At 38.1% G+C, this 15,081-nt stretch overlaps 1 long non-coding RNA gene across 1 annotated transcript in view; it reads left to right on the forward strand.

Annotated features, from left to right (window-relative positions):
- The window catches only part of LOC145506332 (uncharacterized), a 32,378-nt gene extending 23,456 nt beyond the window's left edge, over positions 1 to 8,922 (forward strand). The window contains exons 4-5 of the long non-coding RNA XR_014053765.1: positions 6,313 to 6,359; positions 8,854 to 8,922. This is a non-coding gene — a long non-coding RNA (uncharacterized LOC145506332). The remainder of the gene's footprint in view (positions 1 to 6,312; positions 6,360 to 8,853) is intronic.
- Positions 8,923 to 15,081: the final 6,159 nt, after the last annotated feature.

A 15,081-nucleotide genomic window follows, 5' to 3' on the forward strand; every position in this document is an offset into this window, starting at 1 on the left:
CATGAACTTGGACAAACTTCAGGAGATGGTGAGGGACAGGGAAGCCTGGCATGCTCTAGGCCACGGGGCCGCAAACAATCCGACGTGACTTGGTGACTGAACAACAATGAACAACAACAATGTATGTTGTATCTTGCTTATACTTAGAAAAAAGGGCCTGTCCATATTTTATAGACACATACTTAATGGAATAAATAAAATGTACCTATATATTAATGTTTTCTATTTATATTTAAGTCAATATAAATTAACATCTAATATTATGGTCACACAGTTTAAAAATGAGTTAATTTTTCTTTTTTCAGTATCATTACTGAGTTTCTAATGCTCAAATTGTTACATGTTGGTGGATGGAAATCCCTTTAAGATGGCACCTTTGTCCTTAAACCATGTCCCTGACATTCTTGAAATCATCCTCACTTTCTAATAATAACAATAGATAAATAAATAATAGATAAAATATTTTCAACTGCCCTCTATTCAATCTTATTTTTTCCTAAAATAACATTAGAGATAAAAATCTGGGCTGCTAGGATTGCCCGTGGCTTTTTGTGGCAGGCAAAAGTACTGCTACAACTATTGCTGCTGGATCATTTTTAGTATAGAACTAGAACCCAGTATTTCTTTGTAAGTTTATGAATTCACACTGATTTTTCTAACTCAATATTTTATGGTGTTGTATAGTACTTTTCTTACTGTATGAAGTTCCAGCAACCACCAAGCCTTCTAACTATGCACTAGCGCTCTGTAAATCTGTTTTCTCTACACCCTTATTTGCAAACTTGGTGTATTCAAAAATTTGTTTGAACAACAAAGAAAATAGGCATGTAAATGCCTAAACATGATTGGTAAACAGTAAACAAACACTCAACGTTGGCTATAGCTATAGATACAAAATTCATTACTATTTCCTCTTCCTTGGCAATTTTCTTCCATTGATCCATATAGGCTCTGCTGCAAGGCTGTCATGTTAGTTCAATTCAGTCTTAATACGTAACTATAGCTGTTTGATTTGGAGCTGACTCTTTGCAGGACTCTAGGTCAAATTCTCCTTTTCAGGCCTTAATTACTATTTTCTTTTCTCTTGAGAAATAATTGACATTAGTAGATTGTGAATGTTCTCTTTTCACCAAGGTAAATCACTTTAAGATGCGTGCACCTTCTCCTAAAGATAAAAAGCACATGTATTTGCCTTGGCTGCGGTTCCGCAGTGATCTAATACAGCTCATGGCAGAAACCCTGTCAGGGGTTTATACCAACCTACCAACAGACTTCCCTGGTAGCTCAGATGGTAAAGCATCTGCCTACAATGTGGGAGACCTGGGTTCAATCCCTGAGTCAGGAAGATCTCCTGGAGAAGGAAATGGTGACCCGTTCCAGTATTCTTGCCTGGAAATTTCATGGATGGAGGAGCCTGGTAGGCTACAGTCCATGGGTTGCAAAGAGTCAGACACAACTGAATGACTTCATTTTCTTTCTTTGTAAATTGTCCACAGCTGTTTCAGTCAGCCATGACTGAAGAGGTGGGGCAAATTCATGGAGGATAAAAACTGCCTTGTTTTGAGGAAAGGGCAGCTTCTTGAAGAAGAGGGGATAATTGTGTGTCAAGCAGGCAACCCCAAAGTGTCTAATAGTAGCTTACAAATGAGGAATTATTGGTATTCTAGAGCAAGACAGTTCAATAGTATTTTCTGTAAAGATGCAAATTTTGTCTGTACTTTTCCATACAGTAGCCACTAAGCAACTATATGTGGCTTTTCAGTACTTGAAATGTCACTAGTGCAACTGAAGAACTGAAAACATGAAGTTAATTTTATATAATTAAAATTAATTTAAATTTAAACAGTAACATGTGGGTAGCAACTGTTGTATTGGATGGCACCATTTTAGAATTGTCAGTGAAACCATACTTATTTATAACTTCAGAATTTGAAATCAGTCTTGGTTACAAATTTGGTCTTTGCCATTGATTATCAGAGTGAAATTAAGTAAATTATTTTACTTAGCCAAGTATTCTTTTTTAACAGAAAAGTGGAAATAATAATCCCTACTTTGTATAGGATGTGTTGTGCTGTACTCAGTCGCTTCAGTGATGTCTGACTCTTTGCAACCCTGTGGATTGTAGCCCACCAGGCTCTTCTGTCCATGAAATTCTCCAGGCAAGAATACTGGAGTGGGTTGCTATGCCCTTCTCCAGAGGATCTTCCCAACCCAGTGATTGAACCCTTGACTCATGAAGGATTTCCTTAAGACCCAATAGTTCTTAAATAATATTACAAATAACCATATAAATTTCAAATGCAGCAAAGGCTAACAACCTTTTTTTTCTCATTAATTCAGAAAATCTATGTCATTTATTTTTCTGTGTTTTTTTTAAGATTTTATTTTCAAGAGAACTTTGAGGTTCACAAAAAATTTAGAGGAAGATTCAGAGATTTCCTATTTACCTCCTGCACTACATGTGTGCAGCCTTCTCCAATGATCAACATCCTCACTAGAGTGGTGTGTTTGTTATGATTAAACCCATATTTTACATTAGCGTTCACTCTCAGTATTGCATATTCTATGGGTTTGGACAAATGCCTGACATCACTATAATACTGTACAGACTATTTTTATTACTCTAAAAATACTCTGTGCTTCACTTCAGTTAATAGTACAATACTCTTTTTACTCACTCAAATACAAATTTTCATTAAGCACTCAGAGTAACAAACTTTATTCCTTACATACATTTTTAATACATTCTTCAATCAAAAGTACAGTCAATCATTACAATGAATATATTGCTATTAACATATAGTGACTAATTTATTGTACCTTATGGCTGTTCAAGGAAAGAAAGACATAGGCCTGGACATAGATAGTGACAGAATCAATCAATGGGATTCTATTCTGAGCAACCCAAAGGAGAAATCCTTTCTATTACCTTGAAAGTGGAAATGTTAGCTGCTCAGTCATGTCCTACTCTTTGGGACTCCAAGGACTGTAGCCCACCAGGCTTTTCTGTCCATGGAATTCTCCAGGCTAGAATACTGGAGTGGGTTGCCATTGCCATCTCCAAGGGGTCTTCCTGACCTAGGGATCGAGCCTGGGTCTCCCCTGTTTTAGGCAGATTCTTTACCATCTGAGCCAACAGGGAAGCCCAAACATAGGGCTGTGAGTGTGTGCTCAGTCATGTCTGACTCTTTGGGACTGCATGGACTCCAGCCTGCCAGGCTCCTCCACCCATGGAATTTTCCAGGCAAGAATACTGGAGAGGGTTGCATTTCCCACTCTAACCTAGGTATCAAACCCACGACTCCTGTGTCTCCTGCATTAGCAGTCAGATTCTTTACCACTGAGTCACCTGGGAAGCCCAAGACTGACATTCACAAAAATAGCCATTCTTTCTACTGCATAAAGATACCATTCTAGACCCTTTACCTTCATCTTTGCAGTGAGTCTGCATCTCCTGTATTGTAGGTGGATTCTTTACTCCACAGCCACCAGGGAAACCCCTTTGTATAGGATGCTAAGCTGCTTCAGTCATATCCAACTCTTTACGATCCCATGGACTGTAGTCCCCCAGGATCCTTTGTCCATGAGATTCTCCAGGCAAGAATACTTGGGTGACGCCATTTCCTCCTTCAGGAGAGCTTCCTGACCTAGTGATTGAACCCATGTTTCTTATGTCACCTGCATTGGCAGACAGGTTCTTTACTGCTAGCACCACCTGGGGAGCCCCTATAGTGTAGGATAGCACTACTCCAAGTGTGGTCTTCATAGCAGTGTCTGTCAGCAGACTATTTGTTGCAGGTTAGACATGAAATGTGAGCAATAGAAACTACTATAAAAATTTGACAGAGTAAATTGATATCTTCTGACTATAACAAAATTTTGTATGACATTTAAAATTTTCTAACTATTTGTTTTTGTTATATTTTACAAAATACTAGTCTGCAACAGATTGGAAACAAAACAAAGTTGGTACATATATGCAAGGGAATATTCAGCTCAGTTCAGTCACTCAGTCGTGTCTGGCTCTCTGCGACCCCATGAACTGCAGTATGCCAGGTCTCTCTGTCCATCACCAACTCCCGGAGTCTACCCAAAGCCATGTCCATTGAGTCAGTGATGCCATCCAACTATCTCATCCTCTGTCGTCCCCTTCTCCTCCTGCCCCTAATCCTACCCAGCATTAGGGTCTTTTCCAATGAGTCAACTCTTCACATGAGGTGGCCAAAGTATTGGAGTTTCAGCTTCAACATCAGTCCTTCCAATGAACATCCAGGATAAATCTCCTTTAGGATGGATTGATTGGATCTCCTTGCAGTCCAAGGGACTCTCAAGAGTCTTCTCCAACACCACAGTTCAAAAGCATCAATTCTTTGGCGCTCATCTTTCTTCACCGTCCAACTCTCACATCCATACATGACCACTGGAAAAACCATAGCCTTGACTAGACGGACTTTTGTTGGCAAAGTAATGTCTCTGCTTTTAAATATGCTATCTAGGTTGGCCATAACCTTCCTTCCAAGGAGTAAGCGTCTTTTAATTTCATGGCTGCAGTCACCATCAGCAGTGATTTTGGAGCCACAGAAATAAAGTCCGACACTGTTTCCACTGTTTCCCCATCTATTTCCCATGAAGTGATGGGACCAGATGCCATGATCTTAGTTTTCTGAACGTTGAGCTTTAAGCCAACTTTTTCACTCTCCTCTTTCACTTTCATCAAGAGGCTCTTTAGTTCTTCTTCACTTTCTGCCATAAGGGTGGTGTCATCTGCATATCTGAGGTTATTGATATTTCTCCCGGCAATCTTGATTCCAACTTGTGTTTCTTCCAGCCCAGCGTTTCTCATGATGTACTCTGCATAGAAGTTAAATAAGCAGGGTGACAATATACAGCCTTGACATACTCCTTTTCCTATTTGGAACCAGTCTGTTGTTCCATGTCCAGTTCTAACTGTTGCTTAGCCATAAAAAGGAACACATTTGAGCCACTCCCAATGAGGTGGAAAAACCTAGAACCTGTTATACAGAGTGAAGTAAGTCAGAAAGAGAAAAACAAATATTGTATATTAATGTATATATATAGAATCTAGAAAAATGGTACTGATGAACCTATTTGCAGGGCAGGAATAGAGACACAGACATAGAGGACAGACTTATGGACACAGCAGGGGAAGGAGAGGGTGGAATGAATTGAGAGAATAACATTGAAACATATATATCACCATATATAAAATAGATAGGTAATGGAAAGTCGCTGTATAACACTGGAAGCTCAACCTGGTACTCTGTGACAATATAGAAGGATGGGATGGGGTAGGTCATGGGAGGGAGGTTCAAGAGGGAGGAGACATAGATATACTTATGGTTGATTCACATTGTTGTATGGCAGAAACCAACACAACATTGTAAAGCAATTATTCTCCCATTAAAAATAAATTGAAAGAAAAGCAAAAAAGCTAGATGGTGTTTAAAAATTAGAGACTGATTGATCAAAATGAAGCCATTCATATATCATAAGTGAAAGTAAGAGTGTTAGTCACTCAGTTGTGTCTGACTCTTTGTGACCCCATGGACTGTAGTAGCACTCTAGGCTCCTCTGTCCATGGAATTCTCTAGGCAATAATACTGGAGTGGGTTGCCATTCCCTTCTCCAGGGGATCTTCCCAACCCAGGGATCGAACCCAGGTGTCATGCATTGCAGGCAGATTCTTTACCATCTGAGCCAGATGCCATATATCATAACATTTTGTTTAAAGTTAATCTGGACAAGTTTCTTCTTCTCCTTATGCTTCCCTTCCTCCTCTTTTTTCTCTTTTCTGTCTTCCTCCTCTGCCTCCACTTCCTCCTCCTTTTAAAAATCATCTATGGTAATTTTAAAACAAATTAGAAAAGCTTTAAGAACTAAGTGTGCGTGCACGCATTCTAAGTTGCTTCAGTCATGTCCAACTCTTTGCGACCCTATGGGCTATAGCCTACAAGGCTCCTCTGTCCATGGGATTCTCCAGGCAAGAATACTGGAGTGAGTTGACATTTCCTACTCCAGGGAATCTTCCTGACCTAGGGATTGAACTTATATCTCTTATGTCTCCTGCTTGGCAGGCAGGTTCTTTACCACCAGTGCCACCTGGGAAGCCCAAGAACTAAAAGTAATTGTCCTATATTGTGTAGGTGTTTGTGTACACGTTCAGAAGGATAGTCTAAAAAGTCTAAGAAATATTTCAACTGATAAATCACATCCATTAGTATTATACCTAATCCTTATTTCCTGAGATGAAATATTAAAAATATTTGGCTTTTATGTGTTAACCTTATATAGAAACCATGATGAGGAGCCTCCTCCAGGAAGAAAAATCACAGTTACAAGTAAGCAGAGTTATTTTAAAGTTAAAATTCGAAATGATCACATAGTGAATTTGAGTAGAGATGTATAAAGTCAGGGAAAGAAACAATGGCTTCCAGGCTTATACTTGACAATGATCACAAAAAATGTTATAATATATATCCATAGAAAAAGTGACAAGGGGATGCATATGAGATCAGGGGATAGCAGTGTTAATCATTCAGAAATTCCAGGAAAAGAAAGGAATCACAAATGCATAAATTTGTATGGCAATCCAAGCATTGTGTGCTGGTGAGGCATGGGCTGGTGCTTCTCAGGTCACGTAAATCTCCATCTGCCTCACAGACAGAAATTTCATTCCTGCGGCACAGAACACAAAAGGCTCACAAAACACAATGCCAGTAAACATTAGAATCAAATAATTGGCTCCACTTATTCTGATTCCATGCTCACCAAGCAGCCTTCTGCTTCTTTGGCTTTGTATGAGATTTATCTACAGGGGGGTGTGCTGTTGAGTAATTCTAGCCCACTCCATCATTAATTTTAGATTGGAATTCTGATTTATCAGTCATTTATCTTCCGCTGTCTCAAGTTCATTCCTGCAAAATGGACTGACTGTCAAGAAGCTGACAAAAATAGGTTTCTTTACTTGTCATATTGGGGACCAGTTCATGGACTATGGTGAATCCGTTGTAGCATGTTCCACTATTGAAGGCTCTTGATTATCAGCCAACATTCTCCAAATGGTAACTCTTTGCATTCCCTGAGCCAAATGTTCGTAACAGTCAGGGAAGCATGGTAGGTTGGATTTTAGAAGTAGAGGATCCTCAATAATTATATAATCACTTGACTTAATTTTTTTCCATTGATATTGCCTCAAAACAATCCAGATGATATTATTTTAGAAGTATCAAGAATAGAATGTGAGGATAAAACTTAACTGAGTGTTGAAATTATGAAGTTTGAGGGATGGAAATAAATAAAGAGGGAGTAGTTAGAATAAAGATGGGACCCTTTAAAAAAAAAAAAATTTTGGCTGTGAAGCATGTGAGTGACATCTTAGTTCCCCACCAAGGATCAAACGCATACCCCCTGCATTGGAAGCACAGAGTCTTAATCACTGGAGCACCAGGGAAGTCCGAAGATGGCATCCTCCTGATACATACTGTTTCACATACTGTTTTTCCTTGCGCCAATTTCTCCCACTTCAATGCTTTCCCAATATCCACCTTTTTTTTCTATAAATGAGAATGGGAAAATGCTGAGGAGCAAAGACTCTAAGAAGTATCTTAAAATCAGAATTGAAGGAAGAGTACTAGTCAAATTAATAATTGTATCCAGAAAACAGATGATAGGAGAGAGAAAACTCAGAGAGGCAAATTTACATGGTAAAGGAAAATTGTATTATTTTATTAAGGTATAATGCATTGATTATTACACATGGTTAGGGGTTAGGAGCTCTTAGTAAATCACAATTTTTGTTAGCACATGGACTTTAAAGGAAATGAAGGAAAAGAGCAGACTGAGCAGAAGATATAGGTAACAACAAAATTTACACTAGATTTCATAAATGCAAGTAGTATAAATATATAATACCTATTGCATAATAGAATGCCTACTATATTCACTAAATTGAATGTAGAAGTATAAAAAGCAATTTTCAGAAACATCATATATGCCTAAGTGTAGTTTGTAGAAATTGATGAATGTTTATGATATGCTAATCCTAAACAGCAAAAGCAAAACCTAGTTTAGGTGACAGATGATATTGAAACCAAACTTTGCAATATGAATGACAGAAGAGAACTTTATTCCAGGTAATGATTTCCAATCTACACACCATGAGGTGGTAAGATTTTATGATTCCATCTAAATACTGAGTATAAATCAGGATTCATATTAAAGGTAAAATTATAGCATGCCTTGAAGTGAAAGTGAAAGTGAGAGTCGCTCAGTCGTGTTCAACTCTTTGAGACCCCACGGACTATACAGTCCATGGAATTCTTCACGCCAGAAGAATGTTAAATAAACCAGTCCATCATTCATTAATTAACTAATTCCTATTGCAAGTATTTTTTTTTCTCTATTGCAAGTATTTATTGAGGATTCATTAATACCAGGCTATGGATATTAGGGTGAACACAACACAGTCTGTACTTGTAGGAGTTTACATTCTATGGGATACATAGGGAAGTCAGTCAGCAATTACACTGTGATGTGACTAGATGGTAAGTGGTGGTAACAGTACTCAAAGCGCTGGAATTATTGCTTGGCCAAAAAGTTTGTTCTGGTTTTCTGTAACATCTTATGGAAAAACCCAAATAAAATTTTTGGCCAACTCAACACATAGAAGAAGAACCTAACCCAGACATAGATAAGGACATAGATAAGGTGTCAGAGAAGTTTCCCCAAAGATATTGATAATTAATTTGAGACTTAATGACAAGAGGATGAGGGTGGGGCTGAGTATCCTCTGAGAGGAAATACTGTGGACTAATTCTTGGACATCTTTTGCAGAAAATTGTTCAACATGACCAAACTGTTGAGTACAAGCTGGAAATGGTACAATTAGAGAGGTAAACAGGGTCAGTGGACCTGTGAAGGTGTTTGTAGTCCTTGTTCTGTTCTTTGGACTTTATCTAGAGGGCTATTAGAGATTTTTAAAGTATTTATTGCAAACATTTGAGACACACAAAGAAGCATAGTAATATAAAAAGTCTGCATTTGCACCATTCATGTATTATGAAACATAAATACTCTTAGAGAAAAACCCCAAAAGCAAAAATTTAAAAATATACTCAATATAAACACACATATGATAGAATTTCCTTCCGTATCCTTAATGGATGACATTTCCCTCTTCATACTCCATAGAAACTACTGTCCCAAATTTAGTGTTATTATTCTTACACATTTGGTTTCGTACTTTAGCTACATATATAACTCTCAACTACATGGTTGAGGGGTAAGTTGGTCCGATAAAATATAGTTAAGCTTGAATTTTAAATTAAAAAAATGTTTTTTAGTATAAGTATGTCTGAAATGTGGCTTCCCTGGTGGCTCAGACGGTAAAGCGTCTGTCTACAATGCGGGAGACCCGGGTTTGATCCCTGGGTGGGGAAGATCTCCTGGAAAAGGAAATGGCAACCCACTCCAGTATTCTTGCCTGGAAAATCCTATGGACAGAGGAGCCCGGTAGGCTACAGTCCATGGGGTCGCAGAGTCGGACACGACTGAGCGACTTCACTCACTCATGTCTGAAGTATTGAATGACTATTTGTAATACTTGCAACATTGTCCCATGCAATATTTGGGACATATTTATAGTAAAACTGTCTATCTGAAATTCAAATTTAACTGGGAGTCCTGTAATTTTATTTGATAAGTCTGGCAATCCAAGGGGTGAGTAGATGTGGGGTTGAGATGTGGGGTTCTGCATAAGCATGCACACAGGAGTAGGAACTGGGAGCCAGAGACAAAAGAATTTGGGAACAGTTCAAGTGAAAATGGCCTGAACCTAAGTTGGCCAGTGGAAAATCGAGAGAAATAGTTCAATTTTAGAGCTATATGGGAGATAGAAAAGTCAAGATTTGGTGACTGGCTGAATGTGTGAGTAAAGGAGAGGGAGGAGTTGAGGATAATAAAAGTGATATACAGGTTTGGCTAGTGGCATTGCTGACAGAGGTAAGTTCTATATTGGACATGTTGAGTTAGATGTTCTCTTGAGGAATATTTAGGCTAATTTATAACAGCATGTACTTGGATGTATCCCGGGGAAGTTAAGTAATTTAAAATAAAGCAGGACTATAAAACTATGCACACAAGTATATTCACCCTAATCTGTCTATTCCATTTAATATCTTACATATATACCTATTGTGTACACCGCTTCTTTTACTAAAATTCCTATTCATACCCTTGTTCTATCTCTTGTTCCAAGCCCACACTGGTGATCTAAAAATAATCTTGTTTATATATGGTGCACTTTATCTTCTCCATTTCATTTCATACTGACTTGCCCTCTCATTAAGGTCTTGGCATCTTTCCTCCCTGCTGTTCCCTGCCCCTCCTCCCTCAATAAAAAGTCTGTGTGTTTTACCTGTCTCAGAGGATTTGCTTCCTTCAAGAACTTCCACAGCTAGTGGCTCTGGTTTCCTTGGCAACCCTTGCCTCTCTTATTTTTTTCTGATTACTCAGATTTCTGATTTCTGAGAGAAATCTGACTAAATCACTGATAATCACTGACCATAAATAGTAGAAGGAATTAAAGTGCTCAGCACCTCTCTGAGAAAAGGAGTGGGCAAATTTAGAGGAAATAAAAATACTGAGACCCAAAGGGATGGGTGTAAAATGTGTGAAGGTATTGATTTACAAGGTTTGTTATTTTCATTGTGAGTGCGCTGTTTGGAGTGTTGTCGGGGCTGATCAAGACAATAACCTCAAGAGCTAGGCAGCTATACCATCTATCCAAGCAAAATTCTCCTAGGCCTGGGTAAACCAAAAAGGAGTGTAGGAAATCATATTCTAGGTTATTGTGGAAGTATAAAACACAAACCTTGAGAGGAGAAAAAAAAAGATGTAGACTAAACTTGCTCTAATGTTTACATTAGAAACTTATTAGTATACAATATAAAGAGGATTGCATAAGAGTTGTAATGATCAATCTTAATTTTAGGTTTGTTGAAGTGTTAATAAAATATAGCAGTGAGGTTTTGTTATTTTATACCGTATATTCTATATTCATACTCTGATAGTACTGCTTTTATTAAATAAAGATACCAGGATGGAGATTAGATGTTTGTCTAAAGCTAATACAGATACATAATTTTCCCCTAAAACTCAGAAATAAAAGTGTGGTTCAGCTTAGAACCACACTTAATCCTCCAGTTGTTGTTGGATGTTGGTGAACAATAAGCTATTTAATAAAATTTTCATTAGAAAAAGTTGGGACATCCAATTGTCAGAAGGTACTTCCTCCTTCTAGTCAAAGCAAATTGGTCATCATTTAGATTCTTAGCCATATCATGATGGAAATTAAGAAGTAATTAAAGAGTAAATCTAGTTTATGCAATAGTTAAGTTATACAATAGTAGAGTCGTTGGGTCGAATGCTCTCTCTGTGACATTTGAATAAAATGTAAATCTATTGTTTGATGGTGAAGTTATTTACTCATTATTTATTGCTATAATTGATAATCAATGTATTTCATCATATTTAGTCTTCACACTGTGGTAACAAGCCAGTCACTCCCCGCCCTATACACACACACACACACACACACACACACACACACACACACACACACACACACACACACACACACACACACACACACGAGACTCTGCCAACGGAAAAACCCCACTTTAAGCCCTCGGATGTAGCACTTTTCCAGACTGAGCTTGCATTTGTCTCCCCCGTCACCTTTCCTAACTCATTCTCATTATAAAATAGTTTTGCCGGTTGGAGTGCTTGCCCAGCCCCCAGCCCCACACTGTTCAGAGATGAAATCTGATTGGGCAAAACTGATCAGGGTAATGTCATTGGCCACAGGGCTTTATTGGGGGCCTGAGCCAATCAACACTCTCCAGGACATGAAGACTGGACAGGGTCATCTAAAGAATGCCGAGCACCAGAGTTGTGTGGTCCTGGGCCCTCCTTCCGGACCGGAAGGAGGAGGCAGGAGGCCAGTGTTATTGCTGACAGCCATCTTGGGTCCTTGAGGAAGCTGGCCTTTTGAGGACGTTCCTAACAGGGAGAAGGTGCCCTGAGTTACCGAGAAACTGACATGCAGTTTGGAAGGTCACCTCTTGAAGGCCTATCTCTGTACCTTTTTGTTATGTAAGTCAGTAAATCCCTTTAAGACCGTTCCAGTTGAATTTACTGTTATTTGGTAAAAAAAAAAAAAAAAAAAAAAAAAAAAAATCCAAAGTTATATTTATTTACTCTTGGGCCTTACATAAGAATCCAAGAAACTAGTAGTCAACTGAAGTGTAGTCAGGTTGGGATTATTTAATAAGTTTATTTAGCCTCTCATCACTTAGTTCTCTTGGTACATTTTATATACTTTGGGGTTTTATGTTCTGGCTGATTGATTCAACCACTGTTCATTATTAATATTAAGCATTCAATATTTCACTGTCAGGCACTGTGCATATAAGAATGATAAACAGTTTCAGTACTGAGAAAGGTCAAAGGATTAGTTGAAGAGGTGGGCAAGAATATCAAGGAGGCATGCAAAGTTAAAATGCGAAATCAGAAAGAAAGCAAAGAAGGGACACATATTCAGAGTGGTGTGGTGTTGGAGAGGAGAGGAGAGGGAAGGGTAGGTATCATTAGAAACTCCTAAGAAGGAGTTACCAACTTCTGTTTGTGCCCTGGACCTCTTTGGCAGTATGATGAAGCCTAGGCACCCATTTTCAGAACAATGTTTTTAAGTGTGTAAAAATACTTTGCATTAAGAAGGAAATTTAGAGTAATGAAATATCTATCAAAATATTTTTTAAAAATGTATGATATAGTAATATATGTGCTTCTTTATTAACTCACAGAAGAACAAAGTTTTTCAGTGGGCATAAATATTAACATAGTTTTGAGGTAGTGATGAATGTAAATGATATTTTGAGTTATCTGCAGCAGCTGTAATGTGATACAAAAATATCTCTGGTTTCTCTTGATTGTAAAGGCACAGGTACCTCTAGTACTGTTGTGGTTTGTGGCAGACATTCATAATAGAAGGATGTGCTGAATTTTATGTAGTAGTTTCATTCAATATAATTTCCTGGACCCCTGAATTCTATGCCAAGTTAAAAAAAAAAAAAACCTGTGCGAAGAAGAGATATAATTTGAACTAATTCTTTACAGATTGAATAAGGTATTTTGGTAAGTGAAATAGAAATGAATTCAGGGTATGTGGAAGAGCATATTCAAAGGCATAGAGGCATAAGAGCAGATAAGGACTGTCAACAGGTTGCTTTGGTTAGAGTTAAGAATTACTTTGGCATAGTGGGAGTAGGTTAAGCTGGAAAAATTGGTAAAATCCCCTATCTTTGGGATACTGGTTGACTGTACATTATAGTGTTAAGTGATTCTGACTTTAATGTGTTTGAAATCCTTTGCAAACTCTCTACTGCCTAGCATATATAGTCCAAGTTTCATATAGTTGCTCCTTGTAATCAAGTCTCAGCTTTCCTTTCTGGTGTCATTTACCACTTTTCCTGACATATTATGCTCCAATGATTCTCAAATATCATTTTATATTTACACATACTATTCTCTTTATTTCTATTTAGCATTTGGATCATCACTTCCTGTGCCTCAGTTGTTTCATTTGTAAAATAGGGACAGAAAGTACCTCATAGAATCGTTGTGGGGATTAAACAAAATAGTTATAGAACTTGTTTGGAACAATGCCTAACATGTTAAGCTCTCAATAAATGATAGCTATTATATTATTGTAACTTTTATTATTACGTATAATTTTTTCCTCTTGCCCAGTTGGGGAACTCCTATACAGTCTTTAAAACTTGGTCTGGACATTACTTCCTCCAGAAAGGTTTTCTGGTAATGCAACTTTAATATCCTCCAGATAGAATTAATAACTTCTTCTTCTGTCAATTCAGTTCAGTCACTCAGTCGTGTCTGACTCTTTGCAACCCCATGGACTGCAGCACGCCAGGCCTCCCTGTCCATCACCAACTCTTGGAGTTTACTCAAACTCATGTCCATTGAGTCGGTGATGCCATCCAACCATCTCATCCTCTGTCGTCCCCTTCTTCTCCCGCCTTCAATCTTTCCCAGCATCAGGGTCTTTCAAATGAGTCAGTTCTTCAAATCAGGTGGCCAAAGTATTGGAGTTTCAGCTTCAACATCAGTCCTTCCAATGACTATTCAGGACTGATTTCCTTTAGGATGGACTGGTTGGATCTCCCTTCAGTCCAAGGTACTCTCAAGAGTCTTCTCCAACACCACAGTTCAAAAGCATCAATTCTTCTGTGTTCAGCTTTCTTTATAGTCCAATTCTCACATCCATACATGACTACTGGAAAAACCGTAGCCTTGACTAGATGGACATTATCACATATAATTTTGATTCTTGTGTTTTGCATAATGTATTATGTAGGAGTTATTTTTGGCGGGGGTTGGGGGTGTTATGGAGGTAGTGATGAAGTTGGTTTAAGAAAGAAGACATTTGAGAGAAGCAGCTGTCAGGGTAAATGGGACCTTGGAGAGATAAAGTAAGATCTTTAGGACATTGCTAACTCCTCTCCCCTCCAGTTCCCTACAGCTTTAGTTATTTTGTCAAAGTCAGATTTATGTCCTTTAGAATTTGACACTAGGTCAAGGTTGGCCATGAATTAGTCCAGTGATATTTCAATTACACTAGTATTGTTTGCCATCCTTCAAGTTGCACTCCTCATGCTTTAACTCTGACGCTTGCTGGAAATTCATTCATCCAACAAATATTTGAGTGACCTACTCTCTCTGTCTGCTGAATAGCCTGTTTTCCAAGGTCAGTTTCTAAACTTTTGTGGTGATTTTACACTTCAGCATTAAAATTTGCCACTCCTGTTTTTTTTTTCGTTCATCCCAACTCTTTGCACCCACTTCATTCGCAGTTATACCTTGTGCTCAAGTGCTTGAGTATTTTTCCTCTTCTAATGACACATACACACACTAACACAATGTATGGCACGAAGTAGATGCTTAACAAATGCTTATTGAATTAATGTCCTGTTGTGCATTTCA

Source organism: Giraffa tippelskirchi, chromosome 5, assembly GCF_054371585.1.
Source record: "Giraffa tippelskirchi isolate mGirTip1 chromosome 5, T2T-mGirTip1v1.2.pri, whole genome shotgun sequence".
In the NCBI taxonomy this organism is placed as follows: domain Eukaryota; kingdom Metazoa; phylum Chordata; class Mammalia; order Artiodactyla; family Giraffidae; genus Giraffa; species Giraffa tippelskirchi.